The sequence below is a fragment of the Phyllobates terribilis genome, unplaced genomic scaffold (genome assembly GCF_046119375.1).
Source record: "Phyllobates terribilis strain yellow unplaced genomic scaffold, ASM4611937v1 Scaffold_8__6_contigs__length_399053987, whole genome shotgun sequence".
Classification (NCBI taxonomy): Eukaryota; Metazoa; Chordata; class Amphibia; order Anura; family Dendrobatidae; genus Phyllobates; species Phyllobates terribilis.
Window position 1 is genome coordinate 60,786,451 of NW_027362768.1, and position 17,711 is coordinate 60,804,161.

General features: G+C 44.7%; 5 pseudogenes; all 5 read left to right on the forward strand.

Moving 5' to 3' along the window:
• The first annotated feature begins 9,736 nt into the window (after nucleotides 1-9,736).
• On the forward strand, nucleotides 9,737-9,842 carry LOC141160337 (U2 spliceosomal RNA; annotated as a pseudogene).
• An 858-nt stretch (nucleotides 9,843-10,700) lies between these two features.
• On the forward strand, nucleotides 10,701-10,797 carry LOC141160307 (U2 spliceosomal RNA; annotated as a pseudogene).
• An 863-nt stretch (nucleotides 10,798-11,660) lies between these two features.
• Nucleotides 11,661-11,841, forward strand: LOC141160264 (U2 spliceosomal RNA; annotated as a pseudogene).
• A 1,595-nt stretch (nucleotides 11,842-13,436) lies between these two features.
• On the forward strand, nucleotides 13,437-13,538 carry LOC141160311 (U2 spliceosomal RNA; annotated as a pseudogene).
• Nucleotides 13,539-14,368: 830 nt separating this feature from the next.
• On the forward strand, nucleotides 14,369-14,576 carry LOC141160267 (U2 spliceosomal RNA; annotated as a pseudogene).
• Nucleotides 14,577-17,711: the final 3,135 nt, after the last annotated feature.

Consider the following 17,711-nt stretch of genomic DNA (forward strand, 5'->3'; position numbering starts at 1 on the left):
ATTACCCCCTGCCACCGCACCAGGGCAGCGTGGAAGAGCGAGGCTAAGTGCCAGAATTGGCGCATCCTATGGATGCGCCATTTCTGGGGCGGCTGACGGCTGGTGTTTCTAGCCTGGGAGGGGGCCAATATTCATGGCTCCCTTCCTGGGCTATTAATATCAGCCCCCAGCTGTCTGCCTAGCCTTTGCTAGCTATTAAATTAGGGGGGACCCCACGTCATTTTTTTTGGGGGGTCCCCCATTTTAATAGCTAGTAAAGGCTATGTATTCAGCTGGGGGCTCATATTAGTAGCCTGGGAAGCTCCGTGGGTATTACCCCCTTCCCAGGCTTCAAACATCTGCCCCAGCCGTCTGCTTAACCTCCGCTAGAGCCTAAAATTAAGGGGAACCCCACGCCAATTTTTTTAATAATAAATCCTTTATTTTAATACTAAATGACAAGTACAGTAACCAACGCTATCACTGTACTTCATATATATGTGACTGACATGTTTCTATCTATCTAATCTATGTGTGATGCTCTATCTTTCTGTTCTAAATTGTCGGGTACCGCTGCTGAATTGCCGGCCGGCTTTTTTAAAGAGACAGTGCATGAAAACACTATTATTTTTTTAAATAAATCCTTTACACTAAATGACAAGTACAGTAAGCAACACTATCACTGTACTTATTATATATGTGACTGACATGTTTCTATCTATCTAATCTATGTGTGAAGCTCTATTCTTTCTGTTCTAAATTGTTGGGTACAGATGCTGAATTGCCGGCCGGCTTTTTTAAAGAGACGGTGCATGAAAACACTAATATTTTTTTTAATAAATCCTTTACACTAAATGACAAGTGCAGTAACCAACACTGTCACTGTGCTTCTTATATGTGTGACTGACATGTTTCTATCTATCTAATCTATGTGTGATGCTCTATTCCTTCTTGTCTAAATTGTCGGGTACCGGTGCATGCCGCTGCTGAATTTGCCGGCCGGCTTTTTTTAAGAGAGTGTCTTCTGAGCAGTTTGTCAGCTTTTGGACACCTTTGCAGGTGTTTTCTATGTGTTTCTATGTGTTTTTGTTTGCCTGCCATTGGTTTTAACGGTGTTCGACGGTGTTCTAAGGTGTTCGACGAACAGTTCGACGAACAGTTCCTCGAACATCCCGGTGTTCGACGAACCGAACCGAACCCGAACACTACGGGGGTGGCTCAACACTAATCACTACACCACCTCTGTCTCTTCTAAATTTTGCCATCCGAATATTTATTACCCACCTTATCCGTTCGATGGCCGTGATGTCTCGCGCACCTTGCCATACCGCTATCGGCACAATCTCTGACCATACTATAGTTAGTTTTGTGAAAAATTCTCTGAAGCGCTCAGTGTCTAGTTTCATTATTGCCATTAGTTATGCGCTCTTGTGATGACCTAGGTTGTTTCCCCCAGCCTGTATAACTAAGATAACCGGACCTCTTGCCTCTCTCCCTACCTTGATTACCTCCATTAGTACCTGTGGCCATAGCAGGCCTCTAATACCTCTCCAGTTGAAATATGTGTTATGAAACTCTAATTTCCTCCCGCCTGGGTGGACTTTCGCCCTTTTTTCTGCCCAATATATATACGAGTGGCCTATCACCCACACTGTTGGTTTAGCATCACCTGTAAAAGAACCAAACCAAGTTAGGATATCAAGTCCGGTCTTTTGTATCTCGCCAAACACATGGATCGCCATCTCCCTATCCTCTGAACTTCCGATTCTGACAGTCCTACTCTTGCTGCTTCCGTGGCCTCGCCTATGCGGAATGAGTGTGTCCCGTAAACTTTGGGGTGGTTCCCTGCCGATGTTATGCATTTATTAAATATAGCTTGTAACTGGTACCTTTATAATGGCGTTCCATCAATGTGTGATAGGAAGAAATTACTTTGTGATCTGATGGTTATATATGTTTTTACTATTGTTACCCGACTCACTGTACAGTTTGTGGGTTGTAGAAGTACCCAAGTGCCCCTGCCCGCTGGAACCGTTTTTGTTTGGCGTATGCGTAGACGTATTGCATTATTGGCTATGACTACGTCCTAGTGTAATAAGCCTCCACTGGTGGTAATTTTGGATTGAGGGACTAATTCGCTTATGCATAGCGCCCCGAAGAAGGCGATCGCAAATGCAGTAGACAGTAATGTTGCTTCAAATTGTGAGTGTCATGTTAATGGTGTTAGGGATATAATATGAGAAATCAGTTTTAGTGACACAGGACGGGACGTCTACACTAGAGATGAGGGGTGTTCGACTAGAACTGTTCGCCAATCTCAAATTCGAGCTGTTTTGGGCGGTGTTCGAGGTGTTCGACGAACCCGAACGATTTGCAAAAAAAAACGACTGTTCGAGGTTATGTTCGATAACTGTTCGTGCACCAAAAGCGTATCCTGCATTTCTGGCGCTATTTAGAGCACCAACCATGCAGGGATTGTCTGCCACTCACTGTAATGCCACAGTCATGGTGGTTGTGGCATTTCAGTGATTGCCCAAATCGATGGGAACAGTGCTCACAGTGAAACATGAAAAGCCGGCAATTCAGCAGCGGCATACACCAGTACCCGACAATTTAGAACCGAAAGAATAGAGAATCACACATAGATTAGATAGATAGAAACATGTGAGTCACATATATATGAAGTACAGTGACAGTGTTGCTTACTGTACTTGTCATTTAGTGTAAAGGATTTATTAAAAAAAATAATAGTGTTTTCATGCACCGTCTCTTTAAAAAAGCCGGCCGGTATTTCAGCAGCGGCACCCGACAATTTAGAATAGAAGGAATAGGAATCACACATAGATTAGATAGATAGAAACATGTCAGTCACATATATATGAAGTACAGTGACAGTATTGATTACTGTACTTGTCATTTAGTGTTAAAATAAAGGATTTATTTAAAAAAAAATTGGTGTGGGGTTCCCCATAATTTTAGGCTCTAGCGGAGGTTAAGCAGACGGCTGGGGCAGATGTTTGAAGCCTGGGAAGGGGGTAATACCCACGGAGCTTCCCAGGCTACTAATATCAGCCCCCAGCTGAATACCTAGCCTTTACTAGTTATTAAAATGGGGTATCCCTCAAAAAAAATGACGTGGGGTCCCCCCTATTTTAATAGCTAGCAAAGGCTAGGCAGACAGCTGGGGGCTGATATTAATAGCCCAGGAAGGGTGCCATGAATATTGGCCCCCTCCCAGGCTAGAAACAACAGCCGTCAGCCGCCCCAGAAATGGCGCATCCGTAGGATGCGCCAATTCTGGCACTTAGGGTTGCTCTTCCCACTGCCCTGTAGCGGTGACAGTGGGGTAATAGGGCTGGGGTTGATGTCAGCTTATAACGCCAGCTGACATCAAGCCCAGGTTAGTAATGGAGAGGCGTCTATAAGACACCCCCATTACTAACCCCATAGTCAAAGTAAAAAAAAAACACAAACACCCAGAATAAAGTCCTTTAATTGAAATAAAGACACAATTCTTTATTGTTCTAAATTAAACCATACTTACCGTCACGCCCATTCCAGGTGAAGCCAACGATCAGCCGGGGGCTGGAATCTGCAGCGCAGGGAGGCCCAAGTTTTCTGGGCCCCCCCCCCCGCTGCAAATTGCAGTCCGCAGCCACCCCGGAAAATGGCGCGTTCATAGAAGCGCCATCTTCTGGCGCTGTACCCAACTCATCAAGGGCCCTGGTGCGGTGGCTCACTGGGTAATAAAGGGGTTAGGGCCAGCTTGGTATTATCAGCTGGCCCTAAGCGCGAAATTCATGGGGTCACGCCAATATTAGACATGACCGCCATGAATTTCTAGTAAAGAATTTAAAAAAAACACAGCACCCAGAATAAAGTCCTTTAATTGAAATAAACACACAATTTTTTATTGTTCTAAATTAAACCATACTTACCATCACGCCCATTCCAGCTGAAGCCAACTATCTCCTGCAATAAAAGTAAAATAATAAAGCAACATCATCCTTACCTTTACATGGTTCCCACGACAGCTTCAGCTCTGCTACATCGAGATGACAGGCTGGACCGCAGCAGAAAGCTGCCATCCAGCCTGTCATCCCGCAGACACTGAGAAGCGCAGGCATGCTTGCGCTCCTCAGTGTCTCGCTGTGACGGCATCCAGATGAGCCGAGTTCATGTCCAATGAACTCGGCTCACCTCATGCACGTCACTGACAGCGTGGGAAAATTCGCCTGTGCTTCAGAGTGAGAATTCTCCCACGCTGTCAGTGACGTACATGAGGTGAGCTGAGTTCATTGGACATGAGCTCACCTCATGCACGTCACTGACAGCGTGGGAAAATTTTCACGCTGAAGCGCTGAGTGCAGGAGAATTTTCCCACGCTGTCAGTGACGTGCATGAGGTGAGCTGAGTTCATTGGACATGAACTCACCTCATGCACGTCACTGACAGTGTGGGAAAATTCTCACGCTGAAGCGCTGAGTGCAAGAGAATTTTCCCACGCTGTCAGTGAAGTACATGAGGTGAGCTGAGTTCATTGGACATGAGCTCACCTCATGCACGTCACTGACAGCGTGGGAAAATTCTCACGCTGAAGCGCTGAGTGCAGGAGAATTTTCCCACGCTGTCAGTGACGTGCAAGAGGTGAGCTGAGTTCATTGGACATGACCTCGGCTCATCTGGATGCCATCACAGCCAGACACTGAGGAGCGCAAGCATGCCTGCGCTTCTCAGTGTCAGCGGGATGACAGGCTGGATGGCAGCTTTCTGCTGCGGTCCAGCCTGTCATCTCGATGTAGCAGAGCTGGAGCTGTCCTGGGAACCATCAAAATGTCAGGATGATGTTGCTTTGTTATTTTTCTTTTATTGCAGGAGATCGTTGGCTTCAGCTGGAATGGGCGTGATGGTAAGTATGGTTTAATTTAGAACAATAAAGAATTGTGTGTTTATTTCAATTAAAGGACTTTATTCTGGGTGTTTGTGTTTTTTTTAACTTTGACTATGGGGTTAGTAATGGGGGTGTCTTATAGACGCCTCTCCATTACTAACCTGGGCTTGATGTCAGCTGGCATTATAAGCTGACATCAACCCCAGCCCTATTACCCCACTGCCACCGCTACAGGGCAGTGGGAAGAGCAAGGCTAAGTGCCAGAATTGGCGCATCCTACGGATGCGCGATTTCTGGGGCGGCTGGGCTGGTGTTTCTACCCTGGGAGGGGGCCAATATTCATGGCACCCTTCCTGGGCTATTAATATCAGCCCCCAGCTGTCTGCCTAGCCTTTGCTAGCTATTAAAATAGGGGGGACCCCACGTCATTTTTTGGGGTGGGTCCCCATTTTAATAGCTAGTAAAGGCTAGGTATTCAGCTGGGGGGTGATATTAGTAGCCTGGGAAGCTCTGTGGGTATTACCCCCTTCCCAGGCTTCAAACATCTGCCCCAGCCGTCTGCTTAACCTCCGCTAGAGACTAAAATTAAGGGGAACCCCACGCCAATTTTTTTTTAATAAATCCTTTATTTTAACACTAAATGACAAGTACAGTAACCAACACTGTCACTGTACTTCTTATATATGTGACTGACATGTTTCTATCTATCTAATCTATGTGTGATGCTCTATCTTTCTGTTCTAAATTGTCGGGTACCGCAGCTGAATTGCCGGCCTGCTTCTTTAAAGAGACGGTGCATGAAAACACTATTATTTTTTTAAATAAATCCTTTACACTAAATGACAAGTACAGTAAGCAACACTGTCACTGTACTTATTATATATGTGACTGACATGTTTCTATCTATCTAATCTATGTGTGAAGCTCTATTTTTTCTGTTCTAAATTGTCAGGTACCGCTGCTGAATTGCCGGCCGGCTTTTTTAAAGAGACGGTGCATGAAAACACTAATATTTTTTTAAATAAATCCTTTACACTAAATGACAAGTACAGTAACCAACACTGTCACTGTACTTCTTATATATGTGACTGACATGTTTCTATCTATCTAATCTATGTGTGATGCTCTATTCCTTCTTGTCTAAATTGTCAGGTACCGGTGTATGCCGCTGCTGAATTGCCGGCCAGCTTTTTTAAAGAGAGCGTCTTCTGAGCAGTTTGTCAGCTTTTGGACACCTTTGAAGGTGTTTTCTATGTGTTTCTATGTGTTTTTGTTTGCCTGCCATTGGTTTTAATGGTGTTTGACGGTGTTCTAAGGTGTTCGACGAACAGTTCGACGAACAGTTCCTAGAACATCCCGGTGTTCGACGAACCGAACCGAACCCGAACACTACGGGGGTGGCTCAACACTAGTCCACACTCCTGATTTGGCTGACCCCTTTTCCACCCTTTTATGGATTGTCTGATGATGAATCTCTTTGTCACATCTCCCAAATTCAGTAGTTGGAAGTGAAATGCTACTCCGGTCAGAAACCGCTCCGCTGACGCCCCTGATATGCCCCTCATCATTAGCTAGTGGAGAAATTCTATGTTGACTTGTAATCTGGCTTGTTCACATTGGTCAACCCGTCTGCCTGCTACTAGTCGTGTCCACTCTTCCCATGCCTTACCGTATGTTTGCCACGTCGACGGGGCAACTGACTCTCTGATTAATGGCATCAACTATTTGCCTCTAGATCCCATAGGGAGGGTGGGCAATTGTTGCCCGATGGGTGGGCGTTGGGGAGGAGCTCTGTGAAAATCTGCTAATTGAATTGTGATAAAGCGTTAGCAGCAGCTTTAGACCCCTCAGCATCGTGGCTAGCGCGGACCCTTACATTGTGTTTTAGGCACAGGAATGCTAGCCGGCGTAGTAGGCCTCGCACTGGGAGAGACGATGATGCCATCTTATTAATGCAGTGTGCTAGGCTGGTGTTTTTTGTTATGAAGCGTATATTTTTGTTAGCCAGGCGAGCTCCCCATATTTCTATTGCTACCACTATAGGGAAGAAAAATTATTTTCCGTGCTAGATGCAGCTAAAAATTATTATTAATTTCAAAGCTGGTGGAGCTTAGTATAGATGGCCTAATACAATGAGTACCACACACTGCTACTAAGCCCAAAATTATTTTCCGGGCTAGATGCAGCTAAAAATTATTATTAATTTGAAAGCTGGTGGAGATTAGTATAGATGGCCTAATGGAATGAGTACCACACACTGCTAATATGCCCAAAATTATTTTCCAGGCAAGATGCAGATAGAAATTATTATTAATTTCAAAGCTGGTGGAGCTTGGTATAGATGGCCTAATACAATGAGTACCACACACTGCTACAAGCCCAAATATTTTTTCAGAGCTAGATGCGGATAAAAATTATTTTGAATTTGCAACCTGGTGGAGGTTAGTATAGATGGACTAATAGAACAAGTCCCACACACTGCTACGAGCCCAAGCCCAAATATTTTTTCAGAGCTAGATGCAGATAAAAATTATTTTTAATTTGCAACCTGGTGGAGGTTAGTATAGATGGACTAATAGAACAAGTCCCATACACTGCTACAAGCCCAAGCCCAAATATTTTTTCAGAGCTAGATGCAGATAAAAATTATTTTGAATTTGCAACCTGGTGGACGTTAGTAAAGATGGACTAATAGAACAAGTCCCACACACTGCTACAAGCCCAAGCCCAAATATTTTTTCAGAGCTAGATGCAGATAAAAATTATTTTGAATTTGCAACCTGGTGGAGGTTAGTATAGATGGACTAATAGAACAAGTCCCACACACTGCTACTAGCCCAAGCCCAAATATTTTTTCAGAGCTAGATGCAGATAAAGATTATTTTGAATTTGCAACCTGGTGGAGGTTAGTATAGATGGACTAATAGAACAAGTCCCACACACTGCTACAAGCCCAAGCCCAAATATTTTTTCAGAGCCAGATGCAGTTAAAAATTATTTTGAATTTGCAACGTGGTGGAGGTTAGTACAGATGGACTAGTAGAACAAGTCCCACACACTGCTACAAGCCCAAATATTTGTTCAGAGCTAGATGCAGATAAAAATTATTTTGAATTTGAAACCTGGTGGAGGTTAGTATAGATGGACTAATAGAATAATGCTATGCCCAAAGGTTTTACTTGGCTAGGTGTAGTAAAAAAAAATGTATTCTATACACAGGTGGTGTAGCTTGCAACACAGATAGGCTACTCCACTGACTAACACACACTGCAAGAGGCCAAAAAGGATTTGCTTAGCTAGATTTAGCCAAATGCTGTGAAAAAAACTTGCACAGCACTGGCACAGACCTGCCTGGCAAAAAGTGATAGGAACTGATGTAACCTAGCCCTCAAAAGGACTGCAATTACAATTAGTCTTTACTCCCAACCTATCTATTTAAGAGCACAGACCTGCCTGATAAAAGTGATAGGAACTGATGTAACCTAGCCCTCAAAAGGACTGCAATTACAATTAGTCTTTACTCCCAACCTATCTATTTAAGAGCACAGACCTGCCTGATAAAAGTCATAGGAAATGATGTAACCTAGTCCTCAAAAGGACTGCAATCACAACTATTCCCTACTCCCAAGCTATCTGTAGATTTATGCGAAAATTGGCTTGAAATTAACACTCAAAGTAAAGAGCACACAGCAACAGCGGTGCCGTCTAACACACAGCTGCAGCAGTGAGAAAATGGTGGCTATGTGGAAAATGGCTGGGTCTTATAGGGCAAGGACATGTGACGTACACTGCCAATGACACATGCCCTTGCTTGTGTGAAAAAAAGCAGTTCGCTCCGTGTGTGCGCTGCTGATAGGCTGACAGATTGCACCTTCCCACTGTAAATGCGGGAAAGAGAAAAAAAAATGGAGATCTTCATTATTTATGCAGAGATCCATCCCCTGCCCCTCCCCCACCCCACTGTACACTCAAACTGCGTATTAACATTAATTTTCAGCATTACTGAGAAAAAATCCAGTTATGATTTTGGTGCACGAACAGTTATCGAACATAACCTTGAACAGCCAAATTTTTTTCAAATTGTTCGTGTTCGCCGAACGGCTCGAACACCACCCAAAACAGCTCGAATTTGAGATTGGCAAACAGTTCAAGTCGAACACCGCTCATCTCTATTGCTGAGTACCACGCATTCAAAAAAAATTTTGGGGCCGCTACGATTTCATCAGTGAAATGCTGGCTCCCCCTGGTGGAACACTGACTTGTTTAATTTTCTATCTGTGGATGAAAAAAAAAGATATAAAAAGTTTGGTCTGAGATGTTGTTTTAAAGTGCTACCTATGTCTGTCAATCAGAGCTTCATATTGGTTTTTACCCAGGCAGATAGATTGCTTGCAATAGATGTAATCAGTGAATGAAACAATGAAATAATGCAAGAGATTGGGACAATGGAACAATGGAATAATGCAAGAATGGATGAATGGAACATCATTGCACGTGTCATAATGGGCTCCTGGCCTTTATCTGGCTGTGCTGCTACAGTCAGCTTCTAGTTTACAGGGAGCCTGCAGACTAGGAAGAAGGTGGACCGCTGCTTGTTTGTTCACTAATTAGTTATCCTCTCCCCATCCCCTTGTCTTGACGCGCATGGGACACTGGGGGAGAGGGGAGAATGTGTGAAAATAGGCAGACTTATGCAGATTAAAAATGCGCGCGTGGGCTGCAGCTGCAACAAGCAGTAAAGTTGTGGATTTTAACGAGTCTACTAATGAACAACATGTCTTCCTAAGGGGAGTCTTTGTCCCTATCCCTACAATGGGTGCCTTCTTGAAAACAGGGTGCAGTCATAGGCCAAAACAAATTCAAGTTATTGCTTCTCGGCCTTTTGGCTAACAACAAGTGTAGTATCTGTTCTTATTTAGTATATGTGCTTTGCCTTTACCAATATATTGTATTGTAATGTTATCTATCTATCTATCTATCTATCTATCTATCTATCTATCTATCCCTTCCTTCCTAAGATAAGCTGCAATAGTGCATTTGTCCTTTGCTACACCGTTGCACACACACCATATACCTAGTCAGTGGCCTTGTTATTAGCTGCTACTCTTATAACTCAACTGTCCCATCAGTTGGGTGTTGCTGAGTACCACGCATTCAAAAAAAATTTGGGGGCCGCTACGATTTCTTCAGTGAAATGCTGGCTCCCTCTGGTGGAGCTCTGACTTCTTTAATTTTCTATCTGTGGATGAAAAAAAGGATATAAAAAAGTTTGGTCTGAGATGTTGTTTTAAAGTGCTACCTATGTCTGTCAATCAGAGCTTCTTATTGGTTTTCACCAAGGCAGATAGATTGCTTGCAATAGATGTAATGAGTGAATGGAACAATGGAATAATGCAAGAGAATGGGACAATGGAACAATGGAATAATGCAAGAATGGATGAATGGAACATCATTGCACGTGTCATAATGGGCTCCAGGCCTTTATCTGGCTGTGCTGCTACATTCAGCTTCTAGTTTTCAGGGAGGCTGCTGACTAGGAAGAAGGTGGTCCGCTGCTTATTTGTTCACTAATTAGTTATCCTCTCCCTATCCCCTTGTCTTGACGCGCATGGGACACTGGGGGGGAGGGGAGAATGTGTGAAAATAGGCAGACTTATGCAGATTAAAAATGCGTGCGTGGGCTGCAGCTGCAACAAGCAGTAAAGTTGTGGGTTTTAACGTGTCTTCTAATGAACAACATGTCTTCCTAAGGGGAGTCTTTGTCCCTATCCCTACAATGTGTGCCTTCTTGAAAACAGGGTGCAGTCCTAGGCCAAAACCAATTCAGGTTATTGCTTCTCGGCCTTTTGGCTAACATCAAGTGTAGTATCTGTTCTTATTTAGTATATGTGCTTTGCTTTTACCAATATATTGTATTGTAACGCTATCTATCTATCTATCTATCTATCTATCTATCTATCTATCCCTTCCTTCCTGAGATAAGCTTCAATATTGCATTTGTCCTTTGCTACACCATTGCTAAAACAAAATATACCTTGTCAGTTTCCTTATTATCAGCTGCTACTCTTTTAACTCAACTGTCTCTTCAGTTGGGTGTTGCTGAGTACCTCGCATTCAAAAAAAATTTGGAGCCGCCACGATTTCTTTAGTGAAATGCTAGCTCCCTCTGGTGGAGCACTGACTTCTTTAATTTTCTATCTGTGGATGAAAAAAAAGATATAAAAAGTTTGGTCTGAGATGTTGTTTTAAAGTGCTACCTATGTCTGTTAATCAGAGCATCCTATTGGTTTTCACCCAGGCAGACAGATAGATTGCTTGCAAAAGGTGTAATGAGTGAATGAAACAATGGAATAATGCAAGAGAATGGGACAATGGAACAATGGAATAATGCAAGAATGGAAGAATGGAACATCATTGCTCGTGTCATAATGGGCTCCTGGCCTTTATCTGGCTGTGCTGCTGCATTCAGCTTCAGTCTGCAGGGAGCCTGCAGACTAGGAAGAAGGTGGACCGCTGCTTGTTTGTTCACTAATTACTTATCCTCTCCCCATCCACTTGTCTTGAGGCACGTGAGACAGCGGGGGGAGGGGAGAATGTGTGAAAATAGGCAGACTTATGCAGATTAAAAATGCGTGCGTGTGCTGCAGCTGCAACAAGGAGTAAAGTTGTGGGTTTTTTGGTGTCCATTGATGAACAACATGTCTTCCTAAGGGGAGTCTTTGTCCCTATCCCTACAATGGATGGCTACTTGAAAATAGGGTGCAGTCATAGGCCAAAACCAATTCAGGTTATCCATTCTCGGCCTTTTGGCTAACATCAAGTGTAGTATCTGATCTAATTTAGTATATGTGCTTTGCTTTTACCAATATATTGTATTGTAATGTTATCTATCTGTCTATCTATTGTAATGCAGCGGCTTGCGGCATTACTATAATGGTCCAGAGTGTGTTCTGGCTGACCATGTACCTCTCCCTCAGGTGACTGATCACATGACTGTGACATCAGCACAGGTCCTGTGCACACAGAAGGACTGATCACATGACTGTGACATCAGCACAGGTCCTGTATGCACTGAAGGATATATAAATCTTGGTTCTTTTGAGACAGTGAAAGGCGTGAGGCCTGTTCCTTGTGTGTGGGACACCGTTAGCCTGGAGAGGCCTAGTGAGGCCTAGTGAGGCCTGGTGAAGCCTGAAAGGCAGAGGCTGGATCCTTGTGGGTAAGAGATGCCAGTAGCCTTGGAAGGCGAGAGGCTTGGAAGGCAAGAGTCCTGGAAGGCTGAGGCTGGATGTTATGTGTGTAAACATACCAGTAGCCTTTGAAGGTACGTGGCCCGGAGGCCCCATCTGGGAAGCCATAAAGCCACAGCAGTGGCAGAACCGAACTGAATGAAGCAGCTACGACGTGGCAAAGTTAAAAACACTGCTTGATGTGGACATTTATATTGTTACCTTGCTGAGGGCTGTGTCTGGAGCCAAGTGGGGATGTCTGTCACTGGAAAGGCTCTTGGACATTATGAGTGTAATATGTTGGCGAGCCACTGAGATGGACTATGTTATGAACAGTTATGAAGTGTAATAAACTGCTGGATTGTGAAATACCGGAAAGACGTGGCTTGTGTGCTTTAATTGACCCGGTGAAGCGAGCGTTCCTCAGCGTGATGACTAGCGCTGCATTACACTATCTATCTATCTATTTATCTATCTGTCTATCTATCTATCTATCTATCTATCTATCTATCCCTTCCTTCCTGAGATAAGCTGCAATAATGCATTTGTCCTTTGCTACACCGTTGCACACACACTATATACGTAGTCAGTGGCCTTGCTATCAGCTGCTACTCTTATATCTCAACTGTACCATCAGTTGGGTGTTGCTGAGTACCACGCATTTAAAAAAAATTTGGGGGCCACTAAGATTTCTTCAGTGAAATGCTGGCTCCCTCTGGTGGAGCTCTGACTTCTTTAATTTTCTATCTGTGGATGAAAAAAAAGATATGAAAAAGATTGGTCTGAGATGTTGTTTTAAAGTGCTACCTATGTCTGTCAAACAGAGCTTCCTATTGGTTTTCACCCAGGCAGATAGATTGCTTTCAATAGATGTAATGAGTGAATGGAACAATGGAATAATGCAAGAGAATGGGACAATGGAACAATGGAATAATGCAAGAATGGATGAATGGAACATCATTGCACATGTCATAATGGGCTCCTGGCCTTTATCTGGCTGTGCTGCTGCAGTCAGCTTCAGTCTACAGGGATGCTGCAGACTAGGAAGAAGGTGGACCGCTGCTTGTTTGTACACTAATTAGTTATACTCTTCCCATCCCCTTGTCTTGATGTGCATGGGACACTGGGGGGGAGGGGAGAATGTGTAAAAATAGGCAGACTTATGCAGATTAAAAATGTGCGAGTGGGCTGCAGCTGCAACAAGGAGTAAAGTTGTGGGCTTTAAAGTGTCTACTAATGAAAAACATGTCTTCCTAAGGGGAGTCTTTGTCGCTATCCCTACAATGGGTGCCTTCTTGAAGCCAGGGTGCCGTCATAGGCCAAAACCAATTCAGGTTATCGCTTTTCGGCCTTTTGGCTAATATCAAGTGTAGTATCTGTTCTCATTTAGTATATGTGCTTTGCTTTTACCAATATATTGTATTGTAATGTTATCTATCTATCTATCTTTCCCTTCCTTTCTGAGAAAAGCTGCAATAATGCATTTGTCCTTCGCTACATCGTTGCACCATATACCTAGTTAGTAGCCTTGTTATCAGCTGCTACTCTTTTAACTGAACTGTCCCATCAGTTGGGTGTTGCTGAGTTCGATGCACTTAAAAAAAAATTTAGGGCCGCTACGATTTCTTTAGTGAAATTCTGTCTCCCTCTGGTTTAGCACTGACTTCTTTCATTTTCTATCTGTGGATGAAAAAAAATATTTAAAAAAGTTTGGTCTGAGATGTTGTTTAAAAGTGCTACCCATGTCTGTCAATCAGAGCATCCTATTAGTTTTCACCCAGGCAGATAGATTGCTTGCAATAGATGTAATGACTAAATGGAACAATGGAATAATGCAAGAGAATGGGACAATGGAGCAATGGAATAATGCAAGAATGGAAGAATGGAACATTATTGCACGTGTAATAATGGGCTCCTGGCCTTTATCTGGCTGTGCTGCTGCATTCAGCTTCAGTCTGCAGGGAGCCTGCAGACTAGGAAGAAGGTGGACGGCTGCTTGTTTGTTCACTAATTACTTATCCTTTCCCCATCCCCTTGTCTTGAGGCGCGTGGGACAGTGGGGGGAGGGGAGAATGTGTGAAAATAGGCAGACTTATGCAGATTAAAAATGTTTGCGTGTGCTGCAGCTGCAACAAGCAGTAAAGTTGTGTGTTTTATGGTGTCCCTTGATGAGCAATATGTCTTTCTAAGGGGAGTCTTTGTCCCTATCCCTACAATGAGTGCCTTCTTAAAAACAGGGTGCAGTTATACGCCAAAACTAATTCAGGTTATCGTTTCTCGGCCTTTTGGGTAACATCAAGTGTAGTATCTGTTCTCATTTAGTATATGTGCTTTGCTTTTACCAATATATTGTATTGTAATGTTATCTATCTATCTTTCTATCTATCTGTTTATTAGTGTTGAGCGAGCATGCTCGACACTGGTCGGTACTCGCCCGAGCATCTCACTACTCGGAATGTTCGGCGAGCACCGAGCATTTCCATGTTACTCGGGCGGGAACTCGGGTCTCCGCCCTGCACGTTTGGCGCTCTTTTCAGAGCCAATGAACATGCAGGGATTGCCAGCCAGTCACTGTAATGCCGCAGCCAAGTTGTTTGTGAGCATTACAGTGACAGTGATTGGCTGGCCGCACAGCGTCACCTCGAGTATTTAAAACCGGGCGCCGCCATATTGGACACAGTCGCTCCGGATCAGACAGTGTAGGGTCAGTGCTGCTGAGCTAGGGAGAGATTTATACTGCGAAATAGTTAGTGTAGGGTCCCTAAAGCCTGCCAAATCAAACAAACAGTCCTTCTCAGGACTAATATCCATCCCAGATATCAGGCAGGCAGGCTGTATAGGAGACGCAGTGGCAATACCAACAAACACTGCATTACAGTCCTGTGTGCTCCTGCTGGTCAAATTGCTAGACTTATACCCAGGTCTCAGGGGCCAGGAAAAATCCTTTCTTTTTCATCTAAACCCTGTTTTTTTCTATTTCCTCAGTCAGATTGTACAAATACCTGTCTTATTAACCTTTTGGTATTCCCCCCCCAAAAAAAAAAAATTGACTGTGTCTGTGAGTGTTCAGACACAAATATATCTGTTTAAAAGAGTTTGGTGTAGGCCAGATAACTAGAACTGTATTTTTCCTCTTCCACGGTTCAAATCTGGGTGTTATCAACCTGCTTGCCTTTTTACCATAAAAAAAAAAACAGCTTGAGTGTGTCGCTGACTGTTCAGACACAAATATATCTATTTTAACAAGTCTGGTGTACACCAGGAAATTATAACTGTGGTTTTGCAGTTCCACGGGTCAAATCTCTGTATTATCCACTTTTTTGTCTTTTTTCCATAAAAAAAAACATTTTCAGTGTCTCGCTGACTGTTCAGACACCAATATATCTGTTTAAAAGAGTCTGGTGTAGGCCAGATAACTAGAACTGTGGTTTTCCTGTTCCACGGTTCAAATCTCCTTTCTATTACCCTTTTGCCATTGATAGTGCGAGTGTAATCTATTTTACTTCTTTTACAATGGGCAAGGTGCGTGGCAAGGGACGTGGAGCTGGACGTTTTGGTGATGGTGCGTGCAGAGGATGGGGCCGTGGCCAAGGTGAAAATGTGCCACAACCAACAGTCACATCTTCTCGCTCCCAGTTCTTGACCGAATTACTAGGGAAGCACACAACGGCACCACTATTGCGAACTGATCAGTGTGAATAGGTTATTAATTGGATAGCAGATAATATTTCCAGTTACCTGGGCACCACCAACTCCGGTCTGTCTTCCACACGGTCAAGTGTTAGTAGCCATGAGTCTCGACTGCATCCTCCTCCTCACCCTGATGCTCCTTCCTCCCACCATGCCAAGTTTCGTCAGACAGCAACTGATCCCACAGTTGGACACTCTGAAGAGCTGTTCACTGGTCCATTTCCATATTTGTGCCCCTCACCTGCTCCGCTTGAAGTGGTGGAAGAGGAGATCTCATGTAGCGATGGCCAAATATTTGAACAGCCATGGCCACAGGAAGGCGACGCTGTCAATTTGTCACAAGAGGTGGACGATGACGAGACACAATTGCCATGAAGTGAGGAGGAGGACCGTCTTGCGCAAGTGGAAGAGGAGGAGGTGGTGGATGATCTAGTAACTGACCCAACGTGGCAGGAGGACACGCAGAGCGAGGCCAGCAGCACACAGTGGGTGGGACGCAGAGTACCCCAACAGGCAGGAAAAAGCAGTGTGGTGGCCGCATGCAGAAGGCGGGCAACCGTTCCCCGTAACGCCAACACGAGGGATGTTACCAGTACAACCGGTAGGTCTTCCAGAGTCTGGAATTTTTTTAAAGACTCTGCTGATAACCCCAAAAAGGCCATTTGTACCACCTGCCAGGCCAGCATCAGCAGGGGTGACAAAACTACCAGCCTGACCACCACAAGCATGATCAGGCACATGTCAGCAAAGCAACCGACTTTGTGGGGCGAACCCCAGGCTCCACGACTAATGTCAGCCGGTGTCACCACTGCTTCTTCTCTTCCGCTGTTGTGCGTGTTAGAGAACCCCATGTTGTGCGTGCAAGGCAATCCCCTGTCCATACTGAATGCAGAGATGCCCCCTAATCACAGTCTTCACTTGTTATGGCAGTTTCTCAAGAAACAGCATCAACGTCCATGTCCACTTCACAATGCAGCGTTCAGTTGTCCATATCCCAGACCTTTGAACGAAAGCGCAAATTCGCAGCCAACGCCCCACAGGCCGTAGTCCTAAATTCGCACATTTCACGACTGCTTGCCTTTTAGGATTTTGGAGACGGAATCCTTCAGCAACCTTATGGCGGAGGCCGTCCCTCAGCCGACACTATTTTGCCCTCTGTGCCATCCCCGCACTACACAAGCACGTGTCTCAATACATCTGCTGTGCCCTCAACAACGCAGTTACTGGGAGAGTCCACCTGACAACGGACACGTGGACAAGTGCTTGTGGCCAGGGACGGTACATCTCCCTGACGGCACACTGGGTAAACATAGTGGAAGCCGGGACCCAGTCGCACCTTGGGACGGAACACATCCTCCCCACACCGAAGATTGCTGGCCCTATGTCAGTCAGAGTTGCCCCCAGAGTGTACAGCTCCTGCGCATCATCCTCCTCCTCCTCCTCATGTTCAGCCTCCATCTCAGATATCACCACATCAGTTACAAGCTGGAAGCACTGCAGTACTGCCTCAGCCAAGCGGCAACAGGCTGTGCTGAAACTCATAAGCTTAGGTGATAAACCTCACACTGCTTGTGAGTTGTGGACAGCTATGAAAGAGCAGGCAGATCTGTGGCTGAGACCGCTGAACCTACATCCAGGCATAGTCGTGTGTGACAATGGCCGTAACCTGGTGGCGGCTCTGAGGAGAGGCGAGATCACACACGTACCATGCCTGGCTCATGTGCTTAACCTCGCGGTTCAGTGGTTTCTTAAATCGTACTCTGAGTTGCCAGATCTGCTCATCAAAGTACGCTGCCTATCAGCTCATTTTCGCAAGTCGGTACAGCTTCCGCCGCCCTTGTTGTGTTGCAGCAGTGTTTGCAGCTTCCGGCACACCGACTGGTGTGTGATGTCCCCACACGTTGGAACTCTACCCTCCACAT